Source organism: Pelobates fuscus, chromosome 5 (genome assembly GCF_036172605.1).
Source record: "Pelobates fuscus isolate aPelFus1 chromosome 5, aPelFus1.pri, whole genome shotgun sequence".
NCBI classification, from domain to species: Eukaryota; Metazoa; Chordata; class Amphibia; order Anura; family Pelobatidae; genus Pelobates; species Pelobates fuscus.
This window is the reverse complement of record NC_086321.1, coordinates 44,336,401-44,347,390: the sequence shown is the minus strand read 5'-3', so window position 1 is coordinate 44,347,390 and position 10,990 is coordinate 44,336,401.

Sequence of the window (10,990 nt, the reverse complement as noted above, 5' to 3'; positions counted from 1 at the left end):
TTACACTCGTATGTGGGTTCGTGCAGTTTAACTTCCATTACAGCTGGTGAACTTAAACTTTACTCGACGTTATTGAGAACTGTGTTCGTGGGATCTGAGCGCTATTCACCTATAATATGCGCTCAGATCCAAGCTATCTGGGGGTGTGTGGAACATGGGGACTTCGTTCAGCGAAACATGAGTTATTGATTTTATTACAGTTTTGTTAAAAGGTAAAAAGCACATGTTTCTCTCTGCCCGGAGATAATTAGGTTCTCTGCAACCACTTAAGTTAATTATCTCCAGGATAGAGAGGAGGGGTAAGTTAATTATCTCCAGGATACAGAGGAGGGGTTACACTCTTCCTGTGGGTGTGTATAAGAATTGTACTGTATACTGATTGGTTCTGCATATTTTGTTACAGTCTTCCACAAGGTCCCATGTGGGAGTTCCCTTGCTGGGAGACCATCATAAAAAGGGCTGAGTTTGGCCATCAATAAAGACATTCGTTTTACCCCTTCATGAAGTCTCGACTCATGTTTGGGGAATTGGGAGCTATAATCACTACTTCACTCTTTTCAGCTTGGATTTCGGGAGACGCTACAAGGATCAGCGCTGCACGGATAGCAGGATCCTTTACACTGGTGGCAAGCGGCGGGATTTTCTCCCGAATGGATATACAGAACCGAATCAAGTAGTGAATAGCATCCCAGCGACCCATGGATTTATAATTAGGGCAACACTAGTATTCGTACAGTGCCCTTGGCTACAGCAGCATGGAATCAGCGTTCCATGAGGAGGAGCACCCAGATTACAGGGATGCAGCCCGGAAAGGCATATGGCACGAGGCCATGGAGGACGTGCAGCGACAACGGAGCAAGCGTCTCCCCAGTGAGAAGCAGAGGTTGCGAATGCGATTGGCGCTGCGAAAGCCTCTGCTGGGGGAGTAGCCCCTGAAGGAGTGGGTGTCGGAGCTCGAGACCCTGGTATGGCAGGAGACCTGGTTAGAGGACGCATACCAGGCACTATGGTGGGACCCAGTGCGGCAGGCTCCCTGGATGGAGGAATACCACAGACCCGAGGGTGAGGAATGCAATGGCCCTGGTCTATTATGGGAGTCCTTTGACGAAATGGATTTTGGGAGCACGGGAGAGTCCAGGTTCTGGGACCTTATGGACTACAGGAGAGACCTACACGATTGGCCTCCTGAAAGGGGGATGAGAGCAGATCTAACATTCCTCGTCAGAAGGGAGTGGGAGCTGGAGTAGGACTACCAACATCTGTTCAGCTTGATCCACTCACAGCCTAACCTGCAGCACTACCACTGGCAAGACCCGGCTGAGGTACACCCTGCTCCGCTACCAGCTGCAGAGGTAGGGGACCTCATAGACTGGTCCGGGGAGGATCCACAGTCGGCAGGTGGAGATGGGACCGAGGTCTCTTCACCGGTCCAGCAGGGAATAGAGAGCCCAGTCTCCTTTCCCCAGCAGCAGGACACTGTATTAGGAGTAGAGACCGTCGGTCTCCAGCAGCAGAGCTGTGCAGCCAAAGGGGAGACCGTCGGTCTCCAGCAGCAGAGCTGTGCAGCCAAAGGGGAGACAGTCGGTCTCCAGCAGCAGAGCTGTACAGCTAAAGGGGAGACAGTCGGTCTCCAGCAGCAGAGCTGTGCAGCTAAAGGGGAGACAGTCGGTCTCCAGCAGCAGAGCTGTGCAGCTAAAGGGGAGACAGTCGGTCTCCAGCAGCAGAGCTGTACAGCTAAAGGGGAGACAGTCGGTCTCCAGCAGCAGAGCTGTGCAGCTAAAGGGGAGACAGTCGGTCTCCAGCAGCAGAGCTGTGCAGCTAAAGGGGAGACAGTCGGTCTCCAGCAGCAGAGCTGTACAGCCAAAGGGGAGACAGTCGGTCTCCAGCAGCAGAGCTGTACAGCTAAAGGGGAGACAGTCGGTCTCCAGCAGCAGAGCTGTGCAGCTAAAGGGGAGACAGTCGGTCTCCAGCAGCAGAGCTGTGCAGCTAAAGGGGAGACAGTCGGTCTCCAGCAGCAGAGCTGTACAGCTAAAGGGGAGACAGTCGGTCTCCAGCAGCAGAGCTGTGCAGCTAAAGGGGAGACAGTCGGTCTCCAGCAGCAGAGCTGTGCAGCTAAAGGGGAGACAGTCGGTCTCCAGCAGCAGAGCTGTACAGCCAAAGGGGAGACAGTCGGTCTCCAGCAGCAGAGCTGTACAGCTAAAGGGGAGACAGTCGGTCTCCAGCAGCAGAGCTGTACAGCTAAAGGGGAGACAGTCGGTCTCCAGCAGCAGAGCTGTGCAGCTAAAGGGGAGACAGTCGGTCTCCAGCAGCAGAGCTGTGCAGCTAAAGGGGAGACAGTCGGTCTCCAGTAACCAGGTTTCAACCAGACTACTCCCGTAGTAGTGCTGGTACCAGGGCAGAGTACCGCTGGTCTCTGCCCACTCAGCCACCCACCAAGGCAGCCTACCAGTCCCCCACACAGCTGTGGTGAGGCACCTGGACATGGACACGTTTTTCCCTCACTCAGGTGTAGTAACCAGTTATTGTGGGAGGGCTGTACTGCTGTTTCTGTTTTGTGGGTGGGCTGCTGGACTAACAAGGGCACTGACCGGCAGGAGGTCAGATACCCTGTTAGTCCGTTTGGAAAAGGGGAGATGTGTGACAAAATGGCTTTTGTCACTGGGTCTGCATGTGGGACTGCCCTACCCCCCTATCGCTTGGAGGAGCCGGATTGCTAGCCTCTTACCCTGGGATGCTGGCCCGTTAAGTCATGGGGTCTTAAGGCGCTTGGGACAGAGCCCTCTGTCTCTGGATCACATCGTTCGCCTTACTTGCTTGGATTGTACATTTCCCCTGTTACACTCGTATGTGGGTTCGTGCAGTTTAACTTCCATTACAGCTGGTGAACTTAAACTTTACTCGACGTTATTGAGAACTGTGTTCGTGGGATCTGAGCGCTATTCGCCTATAATATGCGCTCAGATCCAAGCTATCTGGGGGTGTGTGGAACATGGGGACTTCGTTCAGCGAAACATGAGTTATTGATTTTATTACAGTTTTGTTAAAAGGTAAAAAGCACATGTTTCTTTCTGCCTGGAGATAATTAGGTTCTCTGCAACCACTTAAGTTAATTATCTCCAGGATAGAGAGGAGGGGTAAGTTAATTATCTCCAGGATACAGAGGAGGGGTGTATAAGAATTGTACTGTGGGGGGCGTGGTCTGCGGCTGGAGCAAGCTGGACGTGTCCAGGTGAAGCTCCGCTCGGATCTAAGGGCCGACAGCTCACTATAGCACAGCGACACGGCTCTTTTTGCAGTGACCCACAGAGGTGCAGCCATGGATAAACGGACGGCTAAAAAACACCTGAAAAAAACGTCGGAACAGGGCGCAACAGTCTCCGATATGTTTGCGGCCTCCCGCGCCAGGAGGCTGAGCTCCCAAGATGGCGGACGGGAGAGCCCCAGGATCCCACACACACACCCTAGCCCGGAGGACGCAGCAGCCCGTGCACCATCGGAGGCTAATGCTGCTCAAATCTTGGAGAAGCTAGCGGAGGTGAGATCCTACCTTGCCGCCGAAATTGCCAGGAACACCAATGAGGTCAAACTGGAGATCCAGGCAGTGGGAGCAAGGACGGCGGCATTAGAAACGAGTCTGGAATCGACGGCGGTGGCTCATAACGAAGCTGTAGCCCAGATTAACCGCTTGACTTCCAGGCTGACGCTGCTGGAATCCGCCATGGATGATTTAGGTAACAGATCGCGCCGAAACAACATCCGGTTGCGAGGACTTCCAGAACAGGAGGGAGAAGGCCCCCTGGCAGCAGTGATTACTGCTATTTTCAAGCCACTACTGCCTGACACGCCGGATCATCTGTGGCATATTGAGAGGGCTCATAGAGCACTTCGGGCGAAACGGGGGGACAACCAATACCCCAGGGACGTCATCGTGAAATTTCTCCACTTCCCCATGAAGGAGGCCCTCATGAAACGAAGCAGGGAAGGCCCAATCTGGTATAAAGGCGCGGAATTATCCCTGTTCCAGGATCTCACCCCAGCTACCTTACAACAATGTAGAGCATGGCGACCAATCACTACATGGTTGCAAAAACACCAGATCAGGTATGCTTGGGGACACCCATTCCGGCTACTGGCTTTCCGGGAGGGTCGCACCAGAGTTCTGCATATGAATGGTGACCCGACAGCGTTTCTGCGTGAGCTGGGCATCCAGGAGACAGTGGAATTGGAGGCGTCCGCAGGGCTGATGGAGGAACTGCCACCCCTTCCACGCGAGTGGCTCTCGACGGCCGACTGAGGTATTTGTCAGGCGGCGTCCTCGGGCCCATCAGGAAAGGTGATTACCTCGGGCAGAGCCGCTGCTGGGGAGGGATTGACGGCTTATGTTGGGAGGGGGGTTTTCTTTTCTTCCCTCAGACATAGCCTCTCGACGGGTGACCCCCTGGGGTCCACATGGCCCTACTGCCGGGTTAACATGGGGGGGGCTCCATGATCCTTGGTCTCCAGATTTCTGTGGGGGCTACACCCAAATTGGGTGGGATAGGGATGCTCTTGGGGTTATGCCCTCCTTTTTTGCATTTTTTTTTTTGCCTGGGTAGGTCTCGGCGCTGAGAGTTCTGGCAACGGCAGTAGGAACTACCTCCCACTTGCCATTATTGTTTCATTACTTTATTGTTCACCTCTATGTTTGCGGGACAATCACGGGGGGCTCTTTGACTGTATACCAGGCCGCCTCACGGTACTCCCCCAACGGGCGAGGGGAGGTGTCATGCTTTCTATGTCATGTGTAGATTTAATCTTGGGCGGCGGTGTGGAGTTCCTACTGTGGCACTGTTTAGTCTTCACATAAAGATGTTTTCTGTATTTTACATTGTTGTTAATTATGCTTACGCTATTGTTGCGCGAGGAAGGGACTTTATAGGAGCTGCTCAAGTTTTATTACTCTGGTTCCTGAGCCGGGAGGGTGGCTGTAGCTGTGGGTTATATGCATGGGCTATCCCCACGCGTGGCATTGTGTCCCCGCCCCTGGCGCGACCGCGTGGGGCGTAGGGGGAGGCACACAGGGGGCAGGGGTGAGGGGAGGATTTAAACAATACACACGGATGGGACGTTACTTGCTGATTGCGCATGGTGAGTCCTCCCAGTCCGAATGCAAGAACGGCGCTTTAGGGGCTCAAGTTTTGTTATGTGGGATCCGTTATCTGCCGTGTCCTGTTACGTTTAATGGTTGGTACCCGCAAGGTACTACTCAAGGTCGGTCTGGGTCCCCGCTGCTCCAGGGTTCGTAGGTACGGTCTGGAGGAGCTGGGACACAAACCCCAAATGGATCTGGCTATAGGTAAGACCAGACAATCTTTGTATTATAAGTTACTCTTTCACTTTTCTTCTTTAGTCTTTTCTATTCTTTCTTCCCTCCTCTCCCTTTTACCCGCTCCTTATACCTTACCCCTTGGGGGAGGACCGAAGGGGACCAGACAGTACGAATTATTGCAGGATAGCCGAAATGGTATGGCCGCATCACCGAGTCACCACCTACGTGGAAAACATCAGAGGTGTGGGTCGCATAGTGACAGCTTAGGTAAGCGCAGCGTTAACCTATATGACGAGTTATGCCTGTAAAACTATTATCTTTAAATGTTAAAGGCCTTAACACCCCTAAGAAGCGACGCCTGATGTTCAGGGAACTTAAACGCACCAACCCTGACATTGCATTCCTGCAGGAGACACACATACCGGCATCAGCTAAATTTGCCCTCAGGGATCACACATATAGCAATGCGTATGAATCCAGAGCCCTTAACAAGCGGAATGGGGTTGCCATACTTATAAATAACAAATGCCCGATCGCTATAGGCAAGGTATATTCTGATCCGGGAGGGCGATATGTGTTACTATCGGGAACATTATTCTCTCATACGATCCATATCCTCAACCTATATGCCCCCAATGACCCAAATAAAGAATTCTGGTCAGAACTCACTCACATAGTCACCACTCTGCCTCATGGCATGATCATAGTGGGGGGGGACTTTAATGCGGCACCATGTCCGGCGGCGGACAGAGGACCTTGCCATGGTCTTCCGTGGTCCCATAGACGGGGCGGACAAGATAAACTATTACATACTTTTATGCAACATACGGGCCTTCTTGATATATGTAGAGCCCACCACCCCGACGTTAATGACTATACATTTTATTCGAACCCTCACGACACCTACTCGAGGATAGACCTATTCCTGGTTAATCCTCTGACTGTAGCTATGGTTGCCGATTCCGCCATCGGATCCATAACGTGGTCTGATCACGCGGAGATTACCATAACGCTCGATAAATTGTGTGCGACGTCTTCTTGGTCCTGGCGATTAAACACCTCTTTGCTTCGGGACGTGGAGATTGTCGCGAAAATTCGGACGGATTTGACGGAATTCTTCGCAAGAGAAGCAGACTCTGGCCTCTCTGAAGCTACAATTTGGGCTGCTCACAAAGCAGTTATCAGGGGTACCCTGATACGCGAAGCGACGCTAAAGAAAAAGCGCAAAACCCAACTACTGTCGACTCTTTTGACGTCCCTGAGGAAAGCTGAATTAAAACATAAATCGGATCCTACCCCGGCCAGTTTAGAGACAGTGCAGAATTCACCGAACTCAGTTCGCGACGCCTTATTGGACGATACGGCTAGAGTGATGGTGTGGTCCAAACGGAACTACTACGAGAAGGCGAATAAAATGGACACGCTCTTGGCGAGGTCCCTTCGACCGTGGCACAGAGGCACACACATCACGAAAATCAAGGACACGACAGGCAAATATCATACTAACCCCACCGATATAGCTAAAGTCTTCACGGACTACTATACTAGCTTGTATAACCATTCACTGGGAGACTCTCCGGGTCCCCGCGACGAGGTGGGGGGATCCGAGAATTTCTGTCTCAGATGGAACTCCCTAATCTCCTTGACGCGGATGTGGTAACCCTGCAACAGCGGATCTCCGCTGATGAAGTTGACGCGGCTATATCGGCGTTAAAAAGCAATAAAGCACCAGGCCCAGATGGTTTCGACGGCAGCTACTATAAGGTCTTCCGTGAGGAACTTGTACCTCACCTAGAGACTTGGTGCAATGATTTAATGGAAGGGGGCACACCGGACAGAGATATGTCCCTGGCAGACATAGTTCTACTACCGAAACCTGGCAAAAACGAAGAGATCCCTGGAAACTTCCGCCCAATCTCCCTGATAAACCACGACTCTAAAATCCTAGCAAACGTTCTAGCGGGCAGACTGAATCCGATGCTATCCCGATTGGTTCATCCGGACCAAGTGGGATTTATACCGGGGAGACAATTGTTTGAAAATACGAGACGCAATGTCGATCTGATTTGGAGACAGGCCACGAGGGGCACACCGACATTGATCCTGTCGTTAGACGCTGAGAAGGCGTTCGACAGGGTCAAATGGTCATATTTATTTGAAGTATTACAACACTTTGGTATTCCGGACCAATTCATCACCGCAATCCGGGCCATGTACACTAACGTGCAGGCGCGCATATGGATTTCGGGCGCGAAGGTCACCCCGTTTCGCTTGAGCAACGGTACTAGACAGGGCTGCCCCCTATCACCCTTACTATTCGCTCTATCTCTGGAACCCTTGCTTCAGATGATACGCGCTTCTCCGGGCGTTGGGGGAGTTACAGTGGGTGGACAGCGATACGTGGTCTCCGGATTTGCAGACGACATACTCCTAACAATAACGGACCCTAAAGGATCGATGGTGGCATTGACAAACATATTACAAACATATAGCGAAATAGCTGGTTACAAAGTAAACCTGAACAAATCTAGCGCGCTCCCCATAGGCATGACTGATGCTGATGCAACTTATATAGGATCGATTTACCACATACATGTAGCGCGGGACTCCATCAAATATTTAGGCATTCGACTGACGGCCAACCCGACCCAATTATACCAACATAATTACACCCCACTAATTCGTACTTTAATGAACGATATGGAGCGTTGGCTGGACAAACCTATCTCATGGATCGGGAGGATCCACTCTGTCAAAATGAATATTCTTCCTAGAATACTTTTTCAGGCCCTCCCGGTCCGCATAACTAAATCTCAGTTAGGGTCACTTCAACAGGCTATAGGCAAATTTGTCTGGCAGAACAAAAGACCTAGAGTCTCCTGAAACGTGCTTTTTCGGGCGAAGAATAGAGGGGGCCTGGGACTCCCGAATCTATACTATTATTACGTCGCAGCGCAACTAACCCAGATAGCGTTCTGGCACTCTCCCCCGGAGGAGAGAAGGTGGGTGGATCTGGAAACCTCCCTTACGGGAGCAGATCTACCCCAATTCCGGATTTGGACCCCTAAAGAAAATAGACCGACGGTTCAGACGAACTGTCCAGCTACTATATTGCATTCACTTAAGATATGGGATGAGAGTGCCGTAAAATACGGCCTGACATCCTCCCCATCCTCGATGACCCCATTTCTGCGAAACAAAGCGTTCCCCCCCGGACTGGCAGCTAGGGACTTTAGAGGTATAGAAAATACGGGATTGCAGAGACTAGGACATCTATTCGAAAATGGCTCTATAGTAACATTCGAGGAACTGAAAACTAGGGCTGTATTAAGACCTTTCGACTATTTTCGTTATTATTATTATTATTATTGCAATTTATATAGCGCCGTTATATTCAACTAAGGGATTATGCACAAACTCCGCAGGTGAAGAAAGCGGCTCTAACACAACCAACGTTCTTTGAGAGGATGTGTCTCAAGGAAACGTTTCCGAACGGGTTAATCTCCTGCCTATACGCTCACTTGAGCACTCACACATTGGAGTGGGGACGGATTACTTATGCAGATCAGTGGGAGGCAGACCTAGGGGAGGAGCTGGAAGGCATAGAATGGCAGGAAATCTGGGAGGCCGCCGCGAAGTCCTCTTTGTATGCAGTGGTGTATCCTGGTTTTGTGCTGCCCTAGGCAGGACAAAATTCAGGCTCCCCCCCTCCCCCCGCGCCACCCCCACTCAACCCTTCCCCCCGCGCCACCCCACCCAACCCTTCCCCCCCGCCCCGCATTCTAAATACACACACACATATTCACTGACAGATACGCATACACTAGCTAACAGAAACACACACACACTAACAGACACACTCACACTCAGTAACAGACAAACACACTCACTAACAGACACACTAACAGACACACACTCACTCACTAGCAGACACAAACTAGCAGACACACACTCACTAACATACACACACACACTCACAGGCAAACACACACACTAACAGACACACACAGTCAGACACACACACTAACAGACACACACAGTCACACACACACACTCACTAGCACACACTAACAGAAACACACTAACAGACACACACACACACACACACATTGACTAACAGACACGCAGACTAACAGACACACAGACTAACAGACACAGACACACACTAACAGACACACACTAACAGACACACACACACACACTAACAGACACTGTCACTAACAGACACTCTCACTAACAGACACACACACTAACAGACAGACTAAAAGACACAGACACACAGACTAACAGACACACACACTAACAGACACACACACTAACAGACACTCTCACTAACAGACACAGACTAACAGACACACACACTAACAGACAGACTAAAAGACACAGACACACACACTAACAGACAGACTAACAGACACAGACACACACACTAACAGACACACACACTAACAGACACTCTCACTAACAGACACTCTCACTAACAGACACTCTCACTAACAGACACAGACTAACAGACACAGACACACACACTAACAGACAGACTAAAAGACACAGACACACACACTAACAGACAGACTAACACACACACACACACACACACACACTAACAGACACACACACTAACAGACACACACTCAACCACATTAACAATTTTTTTAAAATTTATTTAAACACCCCCCCAGCCTCCTTACCTTTTGGGAGGTGTCTCTGCAGAGGTGTGTTTCCCTGGTGGTCCAGTGGCTGCTGGGCGGTCTGGCGGTGCGGCCGGCGAGGGAGCACTTCCAGAGGTATGTTTCCCTGGTAGTCCAGTGGCTGCTGGGCGGCGCGGTGCGGCCGGCGAGGGAGCACTTCCTCTGAGCTCTCTGCTCAGCTCCCTCGCGCGCCGCCCGCAGAGTGAGGCTGGAAGGCGGAGCCGGAATATGACGTCATATTCCGGCTCCCAGCCTCACTCTGCGGCGCGCGAGGGAGCTGAGCAGAGAGCTCAGATGAAGTGCTCCCTCGCCGGCCGAACCGCGCCACCCAGCAGCCACTGGACCACCAGGGAAACATACCTCTGGAAGTGCTCCCTCGCCGGTCACGCCGCCCGACCGCCCAGCATGTCTGTTAGCCGCGAGGCTAACAAGGCATTTGCCCTGGGCATTTGGGGGCGGCGTTTTTTGCCGCCCCCTGGAAAATGCTGCCCAAGGCAAATGCCTTGTTTGCCTCGCGGCTAATACGCCCCTGTGTGTATGTCTCCTTGCAGGAACAGTCATTTAAGACATTATTTAGATGGTACACTACACCGGTCAAACTACATCGAATGCATAAAACTCTGACGGATTTGTGTTGGAGAGGCTGTGGACAAAAGGGCACCTACATTCACATGTGGTGGGAATGTCCACAAGCGCAGGCATACTGGAAGCGTATAGAGGCACTAGAGCGAGACATCTTTGACAAAGAGGTCAAAATAGATCCCTGGGTCTTCTTACTGGCTAGATCCCTAGAAAATTGGACACGAACGGAACAAAACCTTTTACATAAGATAAACTTAGCAGCCAGGCGAGCCTTGGCTCAAGTATGGTTACAGAAGGAAACACCTACACTCCCCATGGTGTTACAAAAGATTAAATATATCTTTCTTATGGACAAATTAACTGCAACGGTTAGAGGGACGATGAAAAAGTTTGAAAAGACTTGGGGCCC